Source organism: Mustela erminea, chromosome 13, assembly GCF_009829155.1.
Source record: "Mustela erminea isolate mMusErm1 chromosome 13, mMusErm1.Pri, whole genome shotgun sequence".
NCBI classification, from domain to species: domain Eukaryota; kingdom Metazoa; phylum Chordata; class Mammalia; order Carnivora; family Mustelidae; genus Mustela; species Mustela erminea.
The window spans coordinates 16,594,095-16,620,793 of NC_045626.1; positions in this window are offsets into that span (position 1 = coordinate 16,594,095).

Below are 26,699 nucleotides of genomic sequence, written 5' to 3' on the forward strand. Positions count from 1 at the left end.
AAACCATTTAACAAAAGAAACCATTTTAACATCCCAGGGGTTACACTTTTGCCAGTGAAAGGGATAATCGCAGAGTCATTGTGGCAGGACAGTAGGGGTAACCTGGGACGGGTCTGTCTATGCACCCTATGCACTTGGAAGTGGTGGGGGAGATGTAACTGCAGCGTTGGTTCAGCCATTGTATCCCTGTGTGACCTTGGGAAAGTCACTTAACCTTTTAGCTTATGCACTGATGGGCACCCAATTCATGATTTTAGACCTTTTCCTCCCTCGGATCTATACAGGCAGGACTGTAGTGATGAGAGCAAGACAGTGAGAAAAATCTGGGCTGAAACCCGGCGACCTGTTGTGTTCACTCCCTTCTTTCTGCTCCCACCCCCCTGCTCCCAGGCTCTTCAAACACGCGCCAGTGCCTCATTAAAGACGGAAAACCATCCCATTAGGTCCAAATGCGTGGAAACATATTCATGATTATTCAAATGATCTCCCGTAATACAGTATAATCAACGCCGGCCTCATAAATATTCATTTCCACTGTGCTAATCACTCTGTAATCTCACAAAAGGGTGTGCCTCTGTAAGCCTCTTCCCTTTGGCCCGCTCCTCCCTGCTCCCTTTGTCTGATACGCTTCTGCACTCTTAAACCTCCGAAGGTCTTCCTAGGTCTTTGCAATCTCATTCAGGGTAAAGATATTTCTGGTTCTGATCTAAAGCTTTCTTTATTTACTTCTATCTTTAGCTTATTCTACCAGAAGGTTATCTCTGTTCTGTAAAGTATATCTGACCGAGGCCCCACAGCTCTAGATTCTTGGGCATTGTACTTCGTTGATATTCCCTGTAATGGATAAGAGGTTCTCTTCACATGTATAAATGGGCGTCCCGGGCAGAGCCGAGTGCCCAGGGTGGAGGGCCACCCAGAAGAATAACACCTTCTAGTCTTCAAGGATAAACACAAAGGAAACAATGCTCTGTAATAAGGGGCAGAATGAAGCGGAGACTTACAAGGCAAAAGCTAGCATGTTGGGAGCAGCTGGGGGCCAGCGAGCACCAGGGGGAGCCTGGAGATACAGACAGACGGGGCAGCTCAGGCCTGAGTGTGGCATTCAGAGTCTCTCTTCCTGCTGATCCCGGAATGGTCACACTCGATATTTTCTCCTTACCCCGCCTGGCGTCTGTTTCTCCTAAGTTGACACATTAGCCATTGATTGCAGCAACCACGTACCAAGGTTAGTAAATGCATGTGAATTCGAGCAAGGCAGAAGGCTTATAGGAAGATCCCTATAAGACTGATGAATCAGTGGAAGTTACTCCTTTAAATGAAGTCCCCAAGGGGTGCCTGCGTGGTTCAGTTGGTTAAGCCTCTGACTTCAGCTCAGGTCCTAATCTCAGGATCCTGGATTGAGCCCCACGTCCTCATGTGTCACATTCAGTCTGGGGTTTGCTTCTCCCTCTGTTCCTCCCCCCAGGTCCCCCGTCCCCCTCCCCGTGCTCTTCCTGTCTCTCTCTCAAATAAATAAATAAAATCTTTGAAAAAATAAAAATAAATGGAGTCTCCAAGGAGCTTGTTTCCAGTCACTAGGACTTTAGATACTAGCCCTTTATCTGATACATCATTTGCAAATGATCTTCTCCCATTCGGCCAGTTATCTTGGTACAGTGGCAAGGAAGAGCCCTTATTCCTGCAAGGAAAGGCATTTGCATGCATAAACCCATGTGGAGCAGAACACAGGGTCAGTGGTACCCTCATTTTTTATTGGTCGCACCCAGAATAGGGCCCAATATAGTTTGTGCATTTGATGGTAAGGAAGTCTAAGGCATTTATATCTTCTGATGGAAAAAGTCACAGGGGCAAGAGGAATGTTTTTGCAGTTAAGGACTCGGGAAATTCCAGAACTGGAATAGAAAGAACAAAATTAAAGGGGAAACGGACAGTAGCTAACATCACCTCTAGGCCTAGAGGGAAGTGTAAGTTTTTTATATTGTATGCTCCTCTGTAAGATATGCAGAAACTTCACTGTTGTCTTTAATTTTATATGAGAACCACTTTACTTCTCAAGCATTTCAGGGTGTAATGAAAACCCACGGCTGCTTATAGCTTGAATAGGAATCATCCTTTACAAATGAGAAGCTGATTTCTCCTAAGCGCTGAAAATGTATACGATGAAAATGAATGGAACATAGTCTCTAAAGCAACGTTTTCAGTGATTTCATTTGTCTTCTTAAAGGCAGGAAAATAAGCTAGCTTGTCAGAGAAAGCTGCCTTCTACAGGAGACGTGAGAATACCGCCACGGCAGAAAAAGCACGTGGGGTGATAAAAGCCATTATCAATTTTTCATGGTTGATTTGTCAGTGGCGTCGGAGAGATAAATAATATTATTTTCTAATCCAGAAGGGTCTCCTACCTGAGACTTGCAACATTATTTCTAAAATCAACAGAGCCTTTTCTTCCCAGGGATTGTCCCCCAAATCGGGAGTCCCTGGTTTGATTTAATGAGATTTACACAAAGGGAGTTGTCAGTAACCACAGAAACAGGGCAGAGTTTTCATAATGATTATGTTTGAATTGTATTCCAGTCTGAAAAGAGCCTTTTTAATTATAGGATTTTGGGGTGGAGGGGGGGGCAGGGTGTAGGAAAGCTAAAGAGGGAGCGGGGAGGGCCTCTAGTATTTCAAGGCCAGAGACTAAATGTCTTTTATCTATTTAAAAGGATAGCAGGTGGGCTCCACTAACAAGTCTTAACCCCAGGACTTGGTGAAACCCTGCAGAAAATGTTTTTCATTTTCAACCCGACGTATTTGCTGGTTCTTCACTTCTTTAAATTGCAAGCTCTTCAAACAGAGCTTAGCAGGCCTGGGGGAGGTGGAGGAAATTCGGCCAAGGACCGTCCACAGGATTTAGAAATACCTGTGCCTAACAGAGTTCCTGGCGGTCTCAATTTAGCTCTGCAGGCGGCCAGGCCCAGAATCTGCGGCTCCCAGACCGCAGGAGATGGGCCTGTTTGGAGCAGATATTGGACCCTGAGGCCCGGCCTCTTGGTTTACCAGTACCAGAGCTGGGATTTTTGGGACAATGTTGGGTAATTCCAGCCCATCTGCATTGCTCTAGTTTAAATTTTCACTTCAAGCCTGATGACATCTTGGGAGGAGCACAGTTGAGTGAACCATACAAATGCTCAGTAGAAGGCTAAATCCAACCACGGAAGGTCAGGGCCCAGAGCCCTGTCCACCTGTGAGTCATGGTCGGAGGTCCAAGATCACCTCAGCATCCCTTTGAGTTCCTGTCTTCTCAGCATCCACCCCTCCTCCCCCATTCATTTTCTTTTCTAATTAAGCGTACGGAGGTATAATTTAAATACACAGTTTAACTCTTGAAGCAAATGGGATGGCATTTCAGTGGATTCACAAAACAGAAGGTTATTTCTCATTCATATCCCGGCTTGTGCTGCTCAGTCGGTTCTCCTCCAGGCCGTGCGAGGGGATGCTGGCTGTCCCCGTCGGGTGCTTCTGCCATCTTCACAAGAAGAAGACACCCAAGTAGTCAATGAGCACATGAAAAAGCATTCAGTGGGGCGCCTGGGTGGGGCTCAGTGGGTTAAAGCCTCTGATTTCGGCTCAGGTCATGATCCCAGGGTCCTGGGATGGAGGCCCGCAATGGGCTCCCTGCTTAGTGTGGAGTCGACTTCTCCCTCTGCCCCTCCCCTGCTCGTGCTCTCTCTCTCTCTCTCTCTCACTTCCACACACACTCTCTCTCTCTCTCTCAAATAAATAAATAAATAAATAAAATCTTTAAAAAAGGATTCTAAACAAATAGTCTACTTAATGACATGCATACTAAAATGTATGGGGGGCGGGGCGCCTGGGTGGCTCAGTGGGTTAAGCCGCTGCTTTCTGCTCAGGTCCTGATCCCAGGGTCCTGGAATCGAGCAGCGCATTGGGCTCTCTGCGAAACAGGGGGCCTGTTCCCCTTCCTCTCTCTCTGCCTGCCTCTCTGCCTACTTGTGATCTCTGTCAAATAAATACATAAAATCTTTAAAAAAAGAAAATTGTATGGGGGGGAGTGTTCTCAGAAATGCGTTTAGAAGAGACAGACTAAGGGTTGGTTGGAAGGATGTGTGACGAGCACACACACAATGAAGCAGATGTAATAAAATGAAGATGGGTGGTTGGTGTTCACTGTACAGCTCCTTCAACTTCTCTGTAAGTTTTTTTTTTTTAATTTTATTTATTTATTTGAGAGAGAATGAGTGAGAGAAAGCATGAGAGAGGAGAAGGTCAGAGGGAGAAGCAGACTCCCCAAGGAGCTGGGATCCCGAGGCGGGACTCGATCCTGGAAGTCCGGGATCATGACCTGAGCCAAAGACAGTCGCTCAACCAACTGAGCCACGTAGATGCCCCACTTCTCTGTAAGTTTAAAATTTTTTCACAATGAAATGTCAGGTGGGGAGAGGAGCAGACAGGAGCTGGCTTCGGGACAGCTGCTCATCAGTGCCAGCAGGGACCCAGATGCCTTCTAGGTTTTATTCCATCTATCCTACCAAGTTGGCTCCCACTCTCGGGCTCGTCCATCTCGTGGTTTTCAGATACCTGCTGCGCTGCAGTCACCCCACCGCTCTTTGAGGGAGCAGGAGGCAAAGACCTGATTTGCTGCCTCTGTCTCCGTTCTGCTGGAAAGGCCGAGCTTTTGCAGGAAACTCCCTGTTCCCGGTCTCTGTCCTGAGCTGTGTCACATGGCCAGCTGTACCTGCAAGAGAAGAGGGCAAGTGAGTAATTAGCCGGGCACATTGTCAGCCCCACCCTCCCACCTTTGGTTCACTAGCAAAGAGGGTGGGGTGGACACTGAGGAGACATCCTAAGGGTGCCTGTCGCACCCTGTTGCTGGTCACGCTGCCGGGTGTCTGACGCAGCCGGTCGTGTCGGGGGTACACCCATTTCTCTGATCCTGGCATTTGTCCACATTCACTGGCAGTATAAAGACATCCCAAAATATGTGTGATTCTGTAAGTACAGGGCTGAAGACCCCCCACAGCTGGGGGGCGGGGGTCACACCCAGCCTGGGGGGTCCTGTTGGGATCATGAGGCACGTAGCTGAAAATGGACTTTACCCAGGCAAGAAATCCAATAATAGTCCAGAAATGAGATGCCTTGAATTTCTTCTGTTTTGAGATGACATTTACATAGCACATTAAAAAACAACCAGATCAACATCTGTCTTCTTTGGGCAGAGGTACCATTCAGCGTGCCCAACACACCTGTGTGTGTCACTTGGTACAAACTGATGGGAATGACCTTGGCCCTGAGATACAGCAGCCACTGCAGGTCTGCTAGTTCAGTACCAGCAAGGGTTTTAAATAAGATTTTATTTGAGGGGCTCCTGTGTGGCTCATTGGGTTAAAGCCTCTGCCTTCGGCTCAGGTCATAATCCCAGGGTCCTGGGATCTGCATTGGACTCTCTGTTCAGCGGGGTCCCCGCCTCTCTCTGCCTGCCTCTCTGCCTACTTGTGATCTCTGTCAAATAAATAAATAAAATCTTAAAAAGAAAAAAAAATTTTACTTTAGAGAGAGAGAATGGGGGGGAGGGTTAGAAGGAGAAACAGACTCCCCACTGAGCAGGGAGCCCCATGAGGGGCTCAGTCCTAGGACCCTGGGATCGTGACCTGAGCCAACAACAGACGCTTAACCAAATGAACCACCCAGGCACCCCCAGCAGGTGTTTTATTAACTTGGAATCTTAACTATCTAGCGGCTCAATCCTCCTCTTCCTTCTACCAGACCTTATTTGTGATTAGATGAAGTCCTTCTATTTTTAGATCCGAAGTAAAACACAAACCTTAGAACAAGATAAAATCTTTATTTAATTATTAACTATCACCAATGGGCATTAGCAAACTTTTTTTTTTTTTTAAGTAATCCCTACACTCAATGTGGGGCTCCAGCTCACGGCCCAGAGATCAAGAGTCACAATCTCTATTGGCCGAGACGGCCAGGAGCCCCAAAACCATTCTTTTAAAAAGATTTCATTTATTTATTGATAGAGGGAGAGCACACAAGCAGCAGGGAGAATGAGAGGGGCAGGGAGAAGCAGGCTCCCTGCTGAGCAGGATCACAATGGGGGCTCCATCCCAGGATGCTGGGACCATGACCTGAGCCGAAGGCAAATGCTTAACCAACTGAGCCACCCAGGCACCCCCCCCCTTTTTTTTAAAGTCCTAAGAAAAGGAAATGATCACTTAGCCAGTTCCCTCAGACAGTCTCTCTCCTTGGCCGCTGTAAGATTACGGAGTCCTAATCTCTGTTTGAGGAGTTTCTGTTTCTCCTCCTCCCCTAATCATGCCTTCTCCAAGTTCAAACTCAAATTCAACTTCCATGTACACTACTTAACTTGCTGGCATTGGGTGAGTAGTTAACTTCTCTGGGTTTCAGGTTCCTTATCTGTAAGAAAGAAACCAATAGTATCTGGCCAGGATTGATGTGAAGAGTCAGTGGAAAGAAGTACTGAAAACCAGGATGGCACAGGACCCAATGCAATCAAGCTTCGTAGATGTTAGCCTCTTTCCTTTATTACAACAGATGTCACTGCCCTTACCATTTAAACATTTTTAAAAAGGGGCAACTGGGTCACTCAGTCCGTTAAGCAGATGACTCTTGGCTTAGGTTCAGGTCCTGATTTCAGGGTTCTGGGGTCGAATGGGCTCTGGCTCAGCAGGGATCCTGCATGAAGATTCTGCCTCTCCCCCTGCTCTTCTCCCTAAAAATAAAATATAAACAAAAAATAAAATTTAAAAAGCCATGCTGTCCATTGTTTATTATTATTATTTAAAATATTTTATTTATTTAGCTGATAGAGCACAGGCAGGGGGAGCAGCAGGCAGAGGCAAAGGGAGAAGCAGAGTCCCCCCTGAGCAGGGAGCCAAACTGGGCTTGATCCCAGGACCCCGGGATTATGACCTGAGCCTAAAGCTGACGCATAACAACTGAGCCACCCAGGCGCCCCTACTGATACACTATATTTTAAAACAATGGACAGGGGTGCCTGGGTGGCTCAGTTGATTAAATATCTGCCTTTGGCTCAGGTCATGATCCCGGGGTCCTGGGATCGAGCCCCACATCGGGCTCCCTGCTCTGTGGAAAGTCTGCTTCTTCCTCTCCTACTCCCTGTGCTTGTGTTTCCTCTCTTTCTGTCTCTCTCTCTGTCAAATAAATAAAATATTTTAAAAAAATAAAATATAGTGTATCAATAGAGAATTTGAAGTTCAGTAAGGTCAACAGTTGAGGAAATAATTGTCAATGAAAACATAGCTGGTTATAGTTCCCAAGAGGGGAAATACTACACCATGGCAGGGGCGGAGGGTGGGGGCGGATGCAGAGGGAAACTGCTAGGGTAGGTCCAGAGGCAGAGACAGAGATGGAGGGGAAGAGCGTGGGCGAGGGCCTTTCTGGTGGTTTCTGTGGGAAGAAGTGGGCAAGGCAAGGGTGTCGGGTTTAGGATTGGCTAGTTGGAATGATGTCAGCAGGGCCAGAAACACAGATGGTGCCCTTGATTGTCTGGGACTTGCCCTGGGGTGATTAGGGCAAGGAGGTAACGACAGGGACACGCAGATCACGAGAGCCCAGTGAAAGAGGTAGCTGAGGTGTGGACTTTGGATTTGACCAGTGTGCTCACGGGTGAGTTGTTTACTCTCTCCGGGAAATGGCTGACCCTGGGAGGGACAGTCCTCCCAGGGTCAACAAGACCCCAGCATTGGAATGCAGAAAATAAGACACATGGTTAACACACCAGTGTTTAGACAGTGAGATATTTCACGTAAGAATCTAGACTTAGGACTTCTGTGTATGAAGTAGGAGGGTCTTGAGATGCCACAGCTGTGTCTGGGTATGGCCACGGCAGGCAAGAGCTGAGCGGCTGCCTTCTCAGGGGAGGTCTGAGAGCCCACAGGTGCCACAGTCCTCACCACTCCCTACTGCCTGCCTCACTTTTTTTTTTTTTAAAGATTTTATTTATTTGAGAGAGTGAGAGTGCGCGCGCACACAAGTCAGAGGAGAGGCAAAGAGAGAGGGAGAAGCAGACTCTCCTGCTGAGCAAGGAGCTCATTGAGGGGCTCAACGCTGGGACCCTGGGATCATGACCTAAGGTGAAGGCAGATGCTTCACTGACTGGGCCACCAGGGTGCCCCTGCTTCACTTCTTTACAAGCCTCTCTCCCTCAAGCTTTTCAGTCTGAAGCCCCTCCCTCCAGAACTTGGATTTAAAGGGATCCAGTGGGGTGCAGGTCACCAGAGGGGAGGCACACAGCTGCAGAGGTCCCTCCCGTTCATGGGGTTTGGTAGCACTTTTGCCTGTGGAGGCCCAGGCGACTCTGTCCTCAGGCCCAGGGTGCCCCTTAGAGGCAGCAACATAGATACCTGTGGGGTCTGTCTCAAGGAGAAATGGCTTATAGGAAAAGGGGGGTCTGCAAGGATTTCTGAAAGGGGTGGGAAAGAGGAAGAGCATGTCCTTGTGTGTCTGGCATTTTACCATACCAAAGACCTGACGGCAGACTCTTCATGGCGGTCTACTTAACGACTCTAGCCATCACTGGACACGAATACTTCATTATGGTTTGAAAACTGACCTTACAAGGTTTGGCTGGGGTCCATCTGGTCACCTTCAGAGAAGCTGATAAAGGTCCTCAACCTGTAAAGACAGAGAGCTCTGTCAGCTTTCGAGCCCCCCACCCCCACCCCGGCCAATCCTCCATCCCTCAACCTGGTTCCAGAGCTTGCCTGACAGCAGAGCTGGCCTTACGTGTACATCCTCCTGCGACAGGGGAAAAATCAATTCATGTTTTCTGTCTTCTCTTCTGTGACATGTCTTCAGAGAGGTGTAATAGTGCTGGGAACAGGGGCAGCGATGGGCAGCTTTTGCCTTCCGCCTTTGGTGTTCTACCATGGGCTTGGCACTAGGGTGAATAAAAGTTTGCAATGAAGACTACCTTGACCTTTTCTTTAGCGCCCTGCTATGGCTCTCTTCCCAGATGACGTCTTGTACGCTCTTTCTTTAACTATGGAAAGGTCTTGGTCCCGGTAAAGGTATTGCTTCCAATTAAATTTGAGTGCCCACAAAGTATCATGTTAAGTGCTTGAAATAGATATAACAGAATTCAGTTGTTATGATAAAATATCCATAACATAAAATCTACCATTTTCATGATTTTTAAGTATATAATTCATTGACATTAATTACCTTCACGATGTTGTGTGATCTTTGCCACTATTTATTTCAAGAACTTTTCATCAGCCCAGACAAAATTCTGTACCCCTTTCTCCATTACACCCCATCCAGGCTCCTCCAGCCCCTATAAACTCTGTTTTACTTTCTGTCTCTATGAATTTGCCTGTTCTGGCAAATTTATCTCAAATAAATGGAATTTATCTCAAATAAATGGAATTGTATATTTGTCTTTTTCTGTCTGGCAATTTCACTAAGCATAATGCTTTCTGGGATAATCCACAATGTAATCTGGATCAGAATATTATTGCTTTGGGGGGCTCCTGGCTGGCCCCGGTTTGTGTGACTCTTGATCTTAGGGTTATGAGTTTGAGCCCCGTGCTACATGTAGAGACTATGTAAAAAAATAAAAAGTCTTGGGACATCTGGATGGCTCAGTCGGTTGAGCATATGACTCTTGATCTTGGGGTCATGGAATCCGGCCCTGTGTTGGGCTCTGTGCTTAGCACAGAGCCCGCTTGTCCCTCTCCCTCTGCTCTTCCCCCAACTCAAATGCTCTTTCTCTCTCTCTCTCTCACTTAAATAAATAAAATCTTTAAAAAAAACTCTTTTTAAAAAAAGATTTATTTATTTATTTGAGAGAGAGAGAGAAAAAGTGCATGGGGAGGGATTGAGGGAGAGGGAGAGAAGCAGACTCTGCTAAGTGTGGAGCCCTATGCGGGGTCCATCCCATGACCCTGAGATCACTACCCGAGCCAAAATCATGAGTCAGTCGCTCAACCCACTGAGTCACCCAGGTGCCCCTCTTTTCTTTTCTTGTTCTTCTTTTTTCTTTTTAATGTAGGCGCCACACCCATTGTGGACCCCACTGCAGGGCTTGAACTCATGACCCTGAGATCAAGACCTGAGCTATCAAGAGTCAGATGCTTAACCAAGTGAGCCACCCAGGTGCCCTCTGCAAAATGAAAAATCTTAACAACGACAAAAATTATCATTCCTTTTAAAGGCTGAATCATAACCCATCATACTGATATACCACATTTTGTTTATATATTCACCTGTCAATAGAATATTTGTGTTATTTCCAGCCTTTGACTATTGTGTGACTAATGCTGCTACGAACATGGGTATGTCAGTGTGAGTCCCTGATTTCAGTTTTTTTGGATATGTACTCAGAGGTGGACTTTGCTAGGTCATGTGGTGGTGGCTCTATGTTTAACATTTTTTGAGTGTCTTTCATATTATTTTCCATAGTTTCCATTTTATACGCTCACCAGCAATGCCCAAGGGTTCCCGTTTCTCTACATCCTCATCAACCCTTGTCATATTCTGGATTTTGTTTTTATAATAGTTATCCTAGTAGGTGTGAAGTCGTATCTCATAATGATTTTGGTTCACAGTTCCTAAATGTAGGAATATATATATTTCTCCTTCAAACAATTCCATGCGATAGATGGTATTCCCATTTTACAGATAAATAAATGTAGGTTTATAGAAATCACACTGCTTTTAAGTGAGGGTGGCTGATCTAATTCAAGATGTGTTGATTTCATTCCAAGCCTACTATGTTGACTCCCCACGTGCTTTATAAGTAATAGGTGCTTTGACTTCTGCTGAGCATGAATTAAATTAAATGTTGAATCTAGCCATGTGACTGGTATTCAGAAAAGTAATGCTTTAACATAATCTATGAGAAACATTTCATAACCCAGAGCAAGTTCACTGTCTCATTCTTGCCTTCTGCTAAATGCAGAATATTCCAGCCAAATGCTGTGCTTACTTTGAGAATGAGCAAATCGAGGAAAATCTCCTGACACTTTTTAAAAGGGTTTATTTATTTATTTTAGAGAGAGAAAGAGAGAACTCGGGGAGTAGGGGCAGAGGGAGAGGGAGAAGCAGACTTGAGTGCCCGATACAGGGCTCCATCTCATGACCCTGAGATCATGACCCAAGCCAAAACCAAGAGTCGAGCTTAACAGATGGTGCCACCCAGGCGCCTCCTGACAATTTCCTTTTACTTTCTTTCTTTTTATTTTTTAAACAAGATTTTATTTATGTATTTGACAGAGAGAGAGAGAGAGCGCGTAAGCAGGGGCGAGGGGTGGAGGGAGAGGGAAAAGCAGACTCTCACTGAGCAGGGAGTCTGTCTCGGGGCTCAATCCCAGGACCCCAGGATCATGAACCCAGCCAAAGGCAGACATTTAACCGACTGAGCCACTCAGGCATCCCGACAATTCTCTTTTTAATGAAAGGAAATGGAATATTGGAATGTCCCAGAAGTCTTCAACAAGACAAAAGATTTTGAAATATTGGCATTTCCTCCATATTGGTGGGTACCTAACTGGGTCCTGTGGGATTTTTTTGACAAGTGAAGACATTTCCTGTGGGGTAGACCCAACAGGCCTTTCTCCTACACATGCAAAAAGAAAATCTTCCCTATGGATGCCTGAAATTCCATGTCACTGGCTTTCAGTAATTATTATAAAAGTAAAATATGCAAGTATTATAGACACAGTGGGTACAGTTACCCTTCCTGTCACCCTGTCGCATTCCCCAGGGATCACCACTATTTCTTGGTCACCTTTCCCATGGTTTCTACGATTTCAAGCGAAGTGCCTGCACCCGCGCATACACACAGACACACCTAATGGGACCACGTTATATACGCGTTCTACAATTTGTTTTTATATTTTATTTCTATCAGCAACAAATTTTTTTTTTTAAGATTTTTATTTATTTGAGAGACAGTGAGAGAGAGAGAGAGAGAGAACACGAACGTGGGTGGGGAGGGATAGGGGAATCTGAAAAAGATTCCGCACGGAGAGCAGAGCCTGCCTCGGAGCTTAATCACGCAATCGCAAGATCATGACCTGAGTGGAAACCAAGAGTCTGACGCTTAACCGACTGAGCCACCCAGGTGCCCCTCTTATCAGTGACATCTTTCTTTCTTTCTTTCTTTCTTTCTTTCTTTCTTTCTTTCTTTCTTTCTTTCTTTTTAAGATTTTATTTATTTATTTGACAGACAGAGATCACAAGTAGGCAGAGAAGCAGGCAGAGAGAGAGGAAGGGAAGCAGGCTCCCTGCTGAGCAGAGAGCCCGACGAGGGGCTCGATCCCAGGACTCTGGGATCATGACCTGAGCGGAAGGTAGAGGCTTTACCCACTGAGCCACCCAGGTACCCCTCAGTGACATCTTTCTGTGTCACCTTCTATCAGCAGAGTGGAATATCCATAGCATAAATATAGCATAGTTTTTTTTAGGTATTCCCATGTGTATAGAATTTTAAGTTTTTATCTTTTTCAATGACAAACACTACATACCCTTAAAGATGTGTCTGTGTACTTGTGCTAATATATTTCTGTGCTTATGATATTCTGTTAAACTTTGCCCCCTCAGTACATTCCTTTTGAATATGTGTCTTCAAATCTATCCACAAGAATTGCTGGGTACCTGCCCTCTACTGCTTAGGCTCTGAGCTCAGGGTCGGAGGATAATGCCGAGACTATAAAATAAAAAGGATACTATGTCACCTTGGGGGAACCAAACAATTAATTGCAGAACAACTGTGGCGTTATGATTGTGAGACGTGCTAACAAGCGGAACCATCTGGTACTACAACAACATAGGGTACTGGAACTGACCTAGCCAGACACCTGAGGAAAACTTCTCTGTAGAACTTCCCACTGAGCTGAGACACTGAAAAAAAAGCTGTGGGGTTAGGAAAAGCTTTCCAGGAAGAGGGAACAGCTTATGCAAAGGCCCTGTGGAAAGAGGAAGCACAGTGTATCCAAGAAACATGGCTGACTAGCGGAAGCTGTTTTTCCTGTGCTTGATAGAGCTGGAGGGCAGGCCAGGGCCAAACCTTCTAGGGTCTCTCAGATTTTGTTCTTTACCCTGGGAGCCAAGAGAAGACCCTAGCATTTTTTAAAAAAGATTTTATTTATTTATTTGACAGAGAGATCACAAGTAGGCAGAGAGGCAGGCAGAGAGAGAGAGGGGGAAGCAGACTCCCCACTGAGCAGAGAGCCCAATGCGGGGCTCAATCCCAAGACCCTGAGATCATGACCTAAGGCAGAGGCTTTAACCCACTGAGCCACCCAGGCGCCCCAGACCCTAGCCTTTTAAGCAGGAGGAGAGTGTGATTAGGTTTGAATTGGAAATGATCTCTTTGGTTGTGCGGTGTAGAACAGAGTGAGAAGAGGGAAATGTGGATGATGAGGGACTGACGTGTGGAGAAGAGAGATGGTGGCGTACATTCCGTAGTAGAGTCCTATCTACTGTAGAGTTGGTAGGTAAACACCCCAGCTGCTTCCCCTTTCTGTGGAGCAATTCTAAGACGTGTCCTATACCAACTCTCGGAGGGGACCCAATATGATCAAACCGCAGTTGCCTAAAGCGACGACCCACCCATGAACATGCACTAAGTGCTTCATTGCCTTCCCTGTTAAAATCTTTGGAGAAAAAAAAAAAACTTGGACGCTCAACAGACTGAGCCAATCAAGTGCCCCTTATTTTTAAACAAAATTAAAACAAAACAAAACAAAACAAAAAACAAAACAAAACGATTTTATCCATTTATTTGACAGAGAGAGACACAGTGAGAAAGGTAACCCAAGCAGGGGGAACAGGAGAGGGAGAAGCAGGTTTCCCGCCAAGCAGAGAGCCCAGTGCGGGGCTCAATCCCACGACCCCAGCATCATGGCAGACGCTCAATGACTGAGCCACCCAGGTGCCCCTTTAAACAAATTTTAAACATTTAAATTTATTTTTTGAGTCATTTCTGCACCCAACATGGGGCTGGAGCTCACAACCCCGAGATCAAGAGTCGCATGCCGCACTGACTGAGCCAGCCAGGCGCCCCGATGACAACCTGGGCTTCAGCCTTGCGAGCAGGAAGAGGAGCGGTGCCGTCCACTGAGCTGGGAATGCGGAAGGAGGGTCAGTCTAGTGTGAAGCCCGCAAGTGCGCTTTATTCCTTGTAGAACCTAGCACTGTGCCTCTTTTCTATCACCCGATGCTTGATGCTTGGTGAAGCTACGTGTAGCCACAGCTGGCCACGTAATTTGGGGGGTCTGGTACAAAATGAAAATAGGGAACCTTGTTCCAAAAATGTTTAAGAATTTTTTAAAAAAATTTTCTTTCTTTCCTTTCCCCTTCCTTCCTTCCTTCTTTCTTTCTGAGGGAGAAAGTGCGTGAGAGAGAACCCAAGTGGGAGGAGGAGGAGCAGAGGGGGAAGCAGCCTCCCCGCTGAGCAGAGAGCCTGATGTGGGGACTGGATCCCCGGGACTCCAAGATCATCCCCTGAGCTGAATTCAGGCAGACCGACTAAGCCACACCCAGGTGCCCCCAAATGATTAAGAATTCCAGGGTGGCAAAACATGAAGCCAGGCACAGGACCCTTTGGAGCTCTAGGGACCTGTGCAGATGCAGAGGCCACGCCCCTGTGAAGCCCGCCCAGATTCTGGCTCTCCGAAGACAGCAAGAGGATCCAGTCTGGTTCTCACAGAGCTCATAAACTGTGGGGTCAGAGGGATGTAGAGACAGTTATAAAAATTATCCTTATCTTTAAGAGATCCATGCTAAATATTTGCTGATAAAATGATAAGATATCTGGGTTTGGGCTAAAATAATCCTGAGAGAAGGGGGAAGTGGGTGGAGGGTGTATTTAAAAGGCCATTGTCATGAGTTAATCATTGTTGAGGCTAACGATGGGTCCAGGAAGAGTCAGTATAATAGTCTATATTTTGGTATGTGTTTGGTATTTTCTCTAATTCAAACAAATTCTGAAAGAGAAGCAAGTCGTAATGGTATCCTATGAAAAATTCTGGCACAGATGCTAGAATTTGGAGATTATTTGCACGCTATATTCAGTCCAGCCTGACTCCAAACTAAAAGCATTTTTGAAATTCATATATTCCAATTTGGAATTTGTGTATGTATGTATACAGTCTCAAAAAAGAGCAGAATGGGTTTCTTTCCCCAGCTTTATTGGGATTTAACTGACATACAACATTGTGTAAATTCAAGGTTGTACAATGTGGTGATTTGATCCACGTGTCTTTCTATTGAGAAATGATTACCACGGGGTGCCTGGGTGGCTCAGGCATTAGGCGTCTGCCTTCGGCTCAGGTCATGATTCCAGAGTTCCAGGATGGAGGCCCGCATTGGGCTTCTCCCTCTCCCACTCCCCCTGCTTCTGTCCCCACTGTGTCTCTTTCTGTCAAATAGATAAATAAAATCTTTTTTTTTTAAAGATGTATTTATTTATTTGACAGACAGAGATCACAAGTAGGCAGAGAGGCAGGCAGAGAGAGAGGAGGAAACAGGCTCCCACCTGAGCAGAGAGCCCGATGCGGGGCTCGATCCCTGGACCCTGGGATCATGACCTGAGCTGAAGGCAGAGGCTTTAACCCACGGAGCCACCCAGGCGCCCCTAGATAAATAAAATGTTGAAAAAAAGGAAGAAAGAAAGAAAGAAAGAAAGAAAGAAAGAAAGAAAGAAAGAAAGAAAGAAAGAAAGAAGAAAGAAAGAAAGAAAGAAAGAAAGGAAGAAAAGAAAGAAAAGAAAGAAAGGAAGGAAGAAAGAAAGAGGAAGAATGAACTCGTGACGAGCACTAGGTTACTTGCCATTGGTCTACCCTCCAGGACACTGGGGCCAGCCGGAGGCAAGGTTTTGGTCTCATTCTCCTTCTATTTTTGTTTTGTTTTGTTTTGTTTTATCATGGTAAAAACCCATACCACCAGGTTGACCATATCAGTGTCTATCATTTCAGTGCGCCGTGCCATAGCGGTAGGTACATTCACACTGCTGTGAATCACATCTCCTGGACTTCTTCAGCTCGCAGGACTGAAAGCCTGTACCTATTAGGTGACAACCCCCCTTCCACCTCTGTCCCAGCCCATGGCCGTTCCCGTCCACCATTCCTGGAGAGGGTGATCACCCTAGATACCTCATGGAAATGGAATCAGACAGTTTTTTCATTCAGTGTAAAGAGCCAGTGCTCAGCAGACCATCTAGCCGCCTAAAGGACCCCACTAAGTCTCCACGGGAGGGGATGAATGGTCTTACTGTCCTGTCTCCCCCTGAGGTGTTGACATTTTTCACCTTCGCAAGGGTGAACACGCCATCTTGGGCTGCCTGGGACTTGCCCTGCAGGACTGAAAGTTCTGTGTCCTGGACAACTCTTCAGTCCCAAGCAAACTGGGGAGACTGGTCACCCCATCTTAGCTAGCTCGCTATGCGTTCTTTGAACGTAGCTTAACCGAATGATCCAGAGGGAGCGGGAATTAGGAGGCTTCCTGCGGAGCTGAGTAGATTCTTTCCAAGGAAAAATGTTTCTCAGGACTTGGGTTTATTTTTCAGAGCCTTTGGCCATAAGGGTCAGTCTTTTTTGCCCAGAATTGGTATCCCCTCCTCTCTGAGGCCTCAAAGAGAGATGAGTGGATATAGGTGAACCTGACTTCTCTCCCTCAGCCAGTCATAGGGCTCAGATCCTTCTCTGGGGCAGAGCCAGATTCTGTGGGGTCTGGGACTTAGATAATTTGGGGGTCATCTTTAAGAAAATCACAGATATAGATAGCCATGGGGACATGTTACTAGGGTCCTTTGTAGGGGCCCAGAAGGTTTCAGACAGTCAAGGGCCCTGAGGTTTAAGGTTCCTTGGCTTCATAGTAAATCTCTCTTCTTCTCCATGCTTTTTTTTTTTTTTTTTTTTAGAAATTGAGGTTAAATATACACAAAATAAAATTAACTGTTTTAAAGGGTACGATTTAGTGGCATCTGGGACGTTTACAGTGTTGGGCCGACCACACATTTATCAAGTTCCTAAACAGTTTATTTATTTAGTTAGTAAGTTATTTGTCAGAGAGAGAGAGAGCACAAGCAGGGGGAGCAGCAGGCAGAGGAGAAGGAGAAGCAGCCTCCCCACTGAGCAGGAACCCCCCCCCCCCCCAAGTGGAACTCGATCCCAGGATCATGACCAGAGTCAAAGGCAGAAGTTTAACCAACTGAGCCACCCAGGGGCCCCTTAAGTTCCTAAACATTTTTATCATGCTGAAAGTAAGCTGGGACCCAGTGAGTGGTTTACCCCCTTCCCCACTCCCACTAGCCATCCCTCCCCCGGCAACCACCCATCTGTGGCTGTGTCTGTGGAGTAATCCATCCAGGACGTCACATGTACGTGGAATCATACAACATGTGACCTTTTGTGTCTGACTTCTTTCATCTGGTGTATGTTTTCAATTATCATCTGCATCGCCACAGGCGTCTGGACCTCATTCCCTTTTAGGAGTAAATCATATTGTGTTGTACAGACAGAACACTCTTCAAGTTCTGGCTTCCCCATATTCTTGCCAGTACTTATTCTGTTCCATCTTCAAAGAATTGTAGCCATCCCAGTGGGTAGGCAATGATACCTCATGGTAGTTTCCCTTATGCACTTTTTGTTTTCCATTCAATTCGACATTTTCTCTGACTTTTGAAAACATCTTGGAAACCACCAATTATGTAAATTTTTTTTTCTGATAAATAATAGTCAACAATAAAGCATTTACTCTGTGTGCTCTCAGTGGGAATGTCAGCCCCCAAAGATCTAAATGACAGGACATGGGTATGAGCTGGGAAGGTCTGTCTTCGGGGGACAAGTTAGGACCTGGGAGTCACTGATACTCTCCATTCCTGGATTTGATGTTGACACAGTTGGACCTCCATTGTCTCTCAGACACTAGAATTGTTTGGTCCTTATATTAGTTTCCTAAGGTTACCAAAATACCACAGACTGGGGGGCTTAAGGAACAGACATTTATTTTTTTACAGTTTCAAGATCAAGTTGTTGATAGGTGTGGCTTCTGCTGAGGCCGCTCTCCTTAGTTTGTAGATGGTCATTTTCACATGGCCTTTCCTCTCTGCGCGTGTATCCCTGGGGTCTCTTCCTCTTCTTATAAGAACGCCGGCCATCTTGGATTAGGACCTCACCTGTAAGACCTCATTTAACTTCACCTCTTCAAAAGCCCTCTCTCCAAATACAGCCTTGATGAGCGTTAGGGCTCCAACATATGAATTTGTGGGGCACTCAGTTCAGACCTTCAAAGCATGGGCTTTATCATTGTAAAGATCATTGAAATCCATTTGAGAAGTTTTAAAAAACTGGAAAGTAGAACCTCAGACTTGTTGTCCGTGCCATCCATTGAATTGCTGAGTCAGACCAGATGGTGAGACATCTGGGGCTGTGCCCCCGGGGCAAGGAGAGGGTGACTTTCATTTTAGAGACTACCCCCAAAGCCCTTTTATTTCTCTGGCATAGGTCTTTATGATGAGGATCAAAAATACATTTGAGATGATAAAGCCCTCTAAAAAGCAAGCGGTCATCATTACAGCTTTCTTGGCGGTAGGAAGCAATCTCAGCGAAGCCATGTAATTGTCAACTTTGTCACTAAATGCCACCGCCTCCAGTGCTTGACTTACAACATGTGCCACTGAATTAGTAATGAATCAGCTTGTCTGTGAGTGACAGAAAACCCCAAATAACAGTTGCTTAACAAGAGAGACAAATTGAAGAAGTAAGCAATCTGCTTCAAGAAGTCTTCAGGGACCAGTCCTTATGGTCCAGCATGGTGGCACCAGCATTCCCCACATCAGGAGGCAAAAGGGATGACGAAGAAGGGAGAAAAGAAAGGTGGCGAGCCACACCAGCTTCATAGCCATCCATCCCACTGGCCAGAACTTAGTCACCTGGCTACACCTGGCTGCTTGAGGGGTCAGCGGACCTAAACATGACGGTGGCCTTGTCCTCCAATACAATGTTTATTACTAGGAAAGATGAGAAAAACACATATTGCAGGAAACTAGGAGTCTCTGCCTTATAACGTGTCCCTCAGATCCGCCAGACTTGCGCAGCTCACCTTATCCAGGACCCCCCAGCGGATTCCTGAAACTGCGGGTAGTTCCCAACCTTATATATACTAAGGGTTTTTTTCTTGTACATACACACCTGTAACAAAGTTTAATGTATAAATTAGGCACAGTAAGAGAGTAACAACAACAAAAATTGATAAAAAAAAAATTATCGATTGGCTATAGCTTAAAGCCTAGTTGGCTGTGTGCGGTTGCTCGTCCTAAGGTCTCAAGTTTGTAAGCTTGACGCACTTACACAGTTAGGTTTTGATTCACTTCCTTTTTTTTTTTTTTTTAAGATTTTATTTATTTATTTGACAGACAGAGATCACAAGTAGGCAGAGAGGCAGGCAGAGAGAGAGGAGGAAGCAGGCTCCCCGCTGAGCAGAAAGCCCAATGCGGGGCTCGATCCCAGTACCCTGAGATCATGACCTGAGCCGAAGGCAGAGGCTGTAATCCACTGAGCTACCCAGGTACCTTGAAAACAGTTTTTATTATGTCACTGCGTGACGGGCACTGTGCTAAGCGTTTTCTCTATATCCGCCTAGTTAATCCTCAGAACAACCCTAGAGGCAGATAATTATTGTCCCCATTTTACAGATGAGGAAAACAGAGCCTCGGGAAAGTACAGGGCTAGTGAATGGCAGAAATGAGACTCTGACTTCCTAGTGGGCATGTTTCTCTGCTTGCCTTTTTTTTTTTTTTTTTTTTTTTTTTTTTGGGTGGTTTTTTTGGTTTATTTTTTAAATACAGCCTCCAGTGGATGGGAGTAAAATTGTATAAATCAAGGAATCTTGAAAATACGTTCTTTGCAGTAATTTATTGTGCTCATGCTCTTCAAGAATATTCCTGGAAGTGTAGTTTATCTAAATGAAGCCTCTTCCTGGGAAAACTACTTAATCAGCTTCTGTGTCCCTAGGTCAAACGCCCTGAGTCAGCCTGCACTAATGACTGCTTTAATCGAAGGTCAGTTTAATTTATTTCCCTCCTGAACTGAGGTTCTTTGGCTGAGAACTTGAGGAATCTCAGACCTCACAACTTGAGAACTTCTACGCTACAAACTGGAAAATACAAAGAAGCACGACTGACCACTGGGACTTTAGGAGGGTATATCGAGAGACCTTCAAAAGGCTACAAACATGCACACATTTCATTCCACCGAAACATTCCCCATTAAATGTACTTATGCATTGGATGGAGTGCTTGCCGATTTTTTAAAAAAAGATTTTATTTATTCATTTGAGAGAGAGAGACAGAGCACACAAGCAGGGGGATAGGCAGAGGGAGAAGCAGGCTCCCCACTGAGCCAGCCAGGATGTGGGGCTCAATCCCAGGATATGGAGATCATGACATGAACCAAAGGCAGTTGCCCAACCCTCTGAGCCACCCAAGCGCCCCACATCTTTTTTAAAAAATTTAGTTAAGTTATCTCTATACCTTACTCATGACCCCAAGATCAAGAGTCACATGCTTTTCTGACTGAGCCAACCAGGTACCCCTGAAATACCATCATCTAAACATCATGGCGGACAAGGTCGTGTCAGGTCTAATCTGACCTCCAGTGAATTTTGCTCTATAGCTTAGCCCAAATTTTCTGTTTCTTTTTCCCCACGAAGAATCATTACTTCCTTAAACATGCCCAGTTTCTCTCCACCTACAGAACAAGCATTGGCTTTTTTTTTCTTTTTCATGGGTCTGAGTATCTCTTCCCAAGAACAAAGGCACATCCACTTAGTAGCAGGAACCAAAAGGGCACCTGGATGGCTCAATCAGTTAAGCCTCTGACTCTTGATCTCAGCTCAGGACTCGGTCTCAGGGTCCTGAGTTCAAGCCCCATGTTGGGAACAAAAACAAACAAACCAAGGTAGGGACCACTGAGATGGACAGAGACATAGATGCTAGGAGACTCCCTCGCCAGCCGTGGAGCACAGCACCCCTGCTCTCCACTAGCGAGGTGCCGATTTGTGCCTCAGAGAACTTGGGAAGAACTCCACGACGTTTACACTGGAGCCGGCAATGACAGGTTGAAACTATGAATGCTACAGTGCCAAGAACACGGCACAGTAATTACCTATTGCTGCCTAAGAAACGACTCCAAAATATTGTAGCTTAAAACAAAACAAAAGTCATTATTGCAGGGCACCTGGGTGGCTCTGCGGGTTAAGCCTCTGCCTTCGGCTCAGGTCATGATCTCAGGGTCCTGGGATCGAGCCCCACGTTGGGCTCTCTGCTCCGCAGGGAGCCTGCTTCCTCCTCTCTCTCTCTCTCTCTGCCTGCCTCTCTGCCTACTTGTGATCTCTCTCTCTGTCTAATAAATAAATAAAATCTTTAAATAAATAAGTAAATAAATAAAATCTTTAAAAAAAGTTATTATTGCTCTTGGTTTCTATGGGTCATTGACTTTGCTCGACAGTGTCTGGCCTCAGCTGGCAGACTGGAAAGCCTTCATCTGACGGCATGTTCATTCTCATGTCTAGGGGTTCGTGCCCAGGAGGCTGGTGGGTGGCGGGTGGCAGGGGGTGAGGGACAAGGGATGTTCCTCAAAACATCCCCACTGGTCTCTGAACGTAGCTTGGGCTTCCTCACAAAATGGTGATTGGGTTCAAAGGGCAAGCATCTTGAGAAGGAGAGGGATAGAGAGACAAAGAAAGAGCCAGGTGGACACTGCGACTTTCTAAGACCCAGTCTCAGAAATCCCATGGCATCCCTTCTGCTGTGCGCCATCAGAGCAGCCATGGCCACTGCCCAAATACAAGGTATCGGGGGAAACTTTGCTTCTTCTGATGAAAGGAGATACAGTCCCATTAGAGGAAGAGCCTAGGAGACAGGATAAATATGGAGGTGTGGCTGTCTTTGGAAAACATAATCTGCTGTAGATGTAGGTGGCGCCCAACGAGTACTTATTGAGTAAATCTGTGAGTGCTGAACACCGGTTCTCAGAGAAGGTACAACGCAACTGACTATCAAGCCTGGAGTCACAGAACTCTTTTGCTTAATAACACTCAAGACCAACTAGCTATACGCTTCTTAGCTGTTTGTGTGTCACCAGTGGTCTGCTTTGGGAGAAGTAGTGTGCTTTGTCTAAGACCTTGGACAAGTTAGCTCATCTCTCCCAACTTCTGTCTCCTCTTATAAAATGGGATGATTGACCTGGTCAGGAAAATGTAGTCAACATCTTTGATAGAATGTAAAAGGATGGCTCCGTGTCCTTTCAATATCATATGGGAGCACTGTCCAGCCCAAGGCCCTCCCAAATTTTACTTAATTGTTTAGGAGATGTATTTTTATGGTCCTGCCATTTACAAAGGACTAATGGCCACATTCTCCGAAGTTCCAGGTTATTTATTTTTTTTTAATTAATTTTTTATTTTTTATAAACATATATTTTTATCCCCAGGGGTACAGGTCTGTGAATCACCAGGTTTCGAAGTTCCATGTTAACTTGTAGATTTCCAAGACTAGGGAAGATACCTCCAGAGGTTATAGTTTTCCTGCCCCATAGACAGTAACCAGTTTTGTCTGTGGCTTAGAAAACTTATTTTAAGTTGCCTTTCCTGACTCACTGCAGAGACATCTGTTCCTCAAATTCTCCTTTGAACCAGCTTTACCATCCTCTTAGCATCCTTGTGAATTAGCTACATAAATAATTGACATGTGTTCGTTCTATATTTGTCTGAGAGTCGGGTTTTTAGCTTTTTGAAAATTATACTTTGACAGCCCAAAGTCCTATGCATCATGGGAGGGAAAAAGTGATTAGTGTCCTAGCTATTCATTGGAGGAAGTGATCAAAGAAGACCAGGACGACTTTATAGAAAAGACTTTTTACTGAAGAACTTTTGAAAAGATCTTGATAGATGTGAATACTTCCAGAACAGGGAGGGCATTTGAGGGCCGGGGCGTTGGGGCAGGGGCGTGGGGTGGGGGCGCTTCCTCTGTGCAGAAGGAGCAGTAAGCGGGGAAGTCAATGAACAAACCAGAAAGCCACGGTCTGGAGAGGGTAATAAATAACATTTTGAAACTAACCACATGAAAGCGAATTGATAACCTCACCACTTCACCAATTGTGAATTATGAAGACGAAAACCAGCAGTCGTTATGTATTTAAATTGTATTTGGTTTTCTTGGGCGCCCCTTTGTTCTTTTGCTTTTTTCCACATAGAGGAAGCAGCAATATGGTTGCTTCGGTTTATAGTGAAGTCTTGCTCTCTCTGCGCAAGGCTGCATGGGTGGCCTTTCCTGCGCTTAGTTTAGAAAGGAAATGAAATAGGGCTCTTGGCCATAAAATTTTTATTTTTTCTCCTGGACTCTGCAGAGCCATCCAGTGCGAAAAGCCTGTGTCCTGTGTCGATGCAGGGGTTCGGATTACCAGCTAGACTGGTAACATACAGAAAAAAGAAGTCCTTTTCTGCCTTTGAAATCTTTCCTTCAAACTCATGAATTTTTTCTTCTGTATATTATGGAATGATCAAGGACAACACTGGGAAGCTGCGGAGGTGACGCCTTGCAGAAAGCCACAAGGAAGGGAGCCCTGTTTCGAAATGCGGACTTTAGATCCGCCCCTTTCTACACTCCTTACTTGTGCTGCTGGATCTCGGCTTTCCGACACCGTTTCTTTCTTCAAATCGTAGTGAGCTATGTATAACATAAGCTGTATTATTTTAACCCTTAAGCGCACGGAGAGTGGCAGGGATGCACAACCATCCACCTCCAGAGCTCCTTTCGTCCTGCAAACCTGAAACTCCGGACCTGCTAACCAATACCCAGCGCCCCGCTCCACCCCGCAACCACCATTCCACTTGCCATCTCTGTAAATCTGACCACTTTAGGTACTCCGTATAGGTGGAATCCTGCAATCTTTGTCCTTTAGTAAGTGGCTTATTTCACTGAGCATAATGTCCTTAAGGTTCCTCCACGCTGTAGCGTCTGTCAGAATTTCCTTCCTGTTCAAGGCTGTATACTATTCCATCGTGTGTGGCCGCCATATTGTTTATCCATTCATCCCTCCGTGGGCGCTTGAGTTGTTTCCAGCTTGTGGCTGTTGTGAGTAATGCTGCTCTGAACATGGGCACAGATATCTGCACATTGCTTTTGATGCACCACTTTTTATTTTATTTTAATTTTTTTAAGTAGGTGCCACACCCCACATGGAACCGGATGCAGAGCTTGAGCTCATGACCTCGAGATCAAGACTTAATCTGAGATCAAGCGTTGTATGCTTAACCGACTGAGCCACCCCAATGTGCCATCTTTAAAAAAAAAAAAAAAAAAAGATCGGTGTGGTCCAGGAGACTGAGGCATGTTCAGTAAGCCCTGGGCCTTATAAGGGACTCTTGGAAATATTTTGTCCAGTCCTGATCCTAACCAGATTGCTACACATTTTCAGGAAGAGCACAGTCATAGGATTTGATGACATTTCTATGTTGAATTGCTATTGCCTCCAGACCAACTATTTATGGAGACAAGTATCTGGGTGTTTGGGCAGTGGCTGTTGTAGCCTTCCTTGTATATTCCCCCAAATTTCTACCTCTCGCTGTATGAGTCCCAGCAGCTCCTGGCTATAGGAGGTAGGCGGGTGATGAAGCCAAGGAAACCTGATTATGTTTATAGGAATCTGAAGAATTCATCTGATGGCAAGATCTCCAACAGAAGCTCATTATGAGCCTCTGCTGCCGTGGTCCCCAGAACCGTCGCGTTCCTGATTTCAACTCTGAGCTGCTCAGTATCATTCAGATAACCTCTTCCTTCGGCCTTCAGTTCCTGAGTCAATTTCTAGTGCTTTCTTTCTTCCTTTTATTTTTTTAAAATTTTATTTATTTGTCAGATAAAGGGTACAAGCAGGAGGAGCAGCAGGCAGAGGGAGATGCAGGCTTCTTGCTGAGCAAGGAGCCCAATGTGGGGCTGGATCCCAGGACCCTGAGATCATGCCCTGAGCCGAGGCAGATGCTTAACTGACTGAGCCACCCAGGAGTCTCTCTAGAGCTTTCTATCAAAGAACTTCGACTGATAGGTTGTTCAAAGACTAACGATGCTTGAATTTCTTCAGTAAATACAGGAATGCCATAAAACTCAATTTGATAGGAACATGACCTATTTTATTATGGTTCATTTCTTTCAGCACTGTCCTGATAGGTATTTTAAAAATATGTCCGAACTGAAGCAAAATCTTTCCCTGTTTCCCTCTGTCTCTGCAAGTCTTTTTCTCTGTGTTTATCTCTGGCTCTCTCTGTGTCTCTCTGTCTCTCTGCCTCTCAGAGGAGGAGGAGAAGGGAAGACTAAGTAGAAGGAAATAGCAGAGACTAATATTACAGGGCAGACTCTTCAACTGTATAAGGCCATGGAAACTTCCAGAAGGGTGCCTGTTCCTTGCTCCTAGGAACACATGCCTCTGCACGAGAGTGTGTTTCTGATTCACGGCTTCATTTACTGTCTGCAGTTTCTGGCATCTCCTCAAAGTAAAGATCCACCAGGGCTGGAAAGTTATTCCCACTCGAGGGAGAATAATTGTGCCTACGTTTTCCATGATTTGCTTTTTTTTAAATAAGAGAATTCCTCTAGAGTCAAAACTTCTTCAAATGCTCTAAAACCTCTCTTGTTTGAGCCGCAGCTCTGTGAGCTCTTTCTTCTAAAGAGCCACTTCTGGTTGCTCTTCCACAAAGCATTTTAAAACTTGGTGTTGGCCTCTTTTTTCTGGGCCACATCAAAGAGCACATATTGTTTCCTTTCTGAGAACAAAACTCTTTCATGGCAAGAAAGAACAAGAAACCGAGCAGCCAACCATCCCTATCAGGAAAGACACTGGTAACCCTAACAACGAAAAAGATCTGCTTCCCCTATCTCCACTCACTTTTTTGAAATTCAAGCCCAAGGACAGTGGTCTTGCCCTCCTGAATACGGCTCTACAGTACAATCACGTTTTTCCACTTTAAAAACTCTTGATGAACCTGGTTTAATAATTAACCGTCACAGGGCAGTTAGGAGCACCTATCACATATCAAGGATGAAATAGTAAAATCGCGAGTAGCAAAATCACAAATATTCCTCGAAGCTGCAAACGCCCTTGTTTGTTTGACTCAGCCATGTCACTTGTCGAACTTGATCCTACACGTGTAAAGCATAGAGTACTGGCAATATACACGATACATATGTAGGTGTGCAAAGTGACAGATGTGGGATGTCATCTGTTGCAGCACCATTTTTAAGAGCGAAATATTGGGAAAAACCTGATACTCGTAAATGCCCTTGTATTCCATCTAGCCAATGGATGCTTTGTAGCTGTTTTTAAAAAGGGAGGTGGGATTCTTACACATCGGTGTGAAAAGATCTTGAAGACTTATTGTTAGGGAAAAAAAATTGTCTGCTGAGCAATGTGTATGCATTACTTCCTGACGCAGGATGTGCATTAGAATCACCTGGGGAATTTTTAAAATACTGATGGCTGGGTCCCCCCCTCCCCAGAGATTCTGATTTAAGCTTTCGGAACAGCTTGCCCAAATGATTTTAATGTCCAGCCAAAGTTGAGAAAAGCTGGCGTCTGGTGTGCCTCCATTTGTTTAGACAAGAAAAAATATATGGGTTTCCTTTTATAAGCTAAGATGATCTCTAG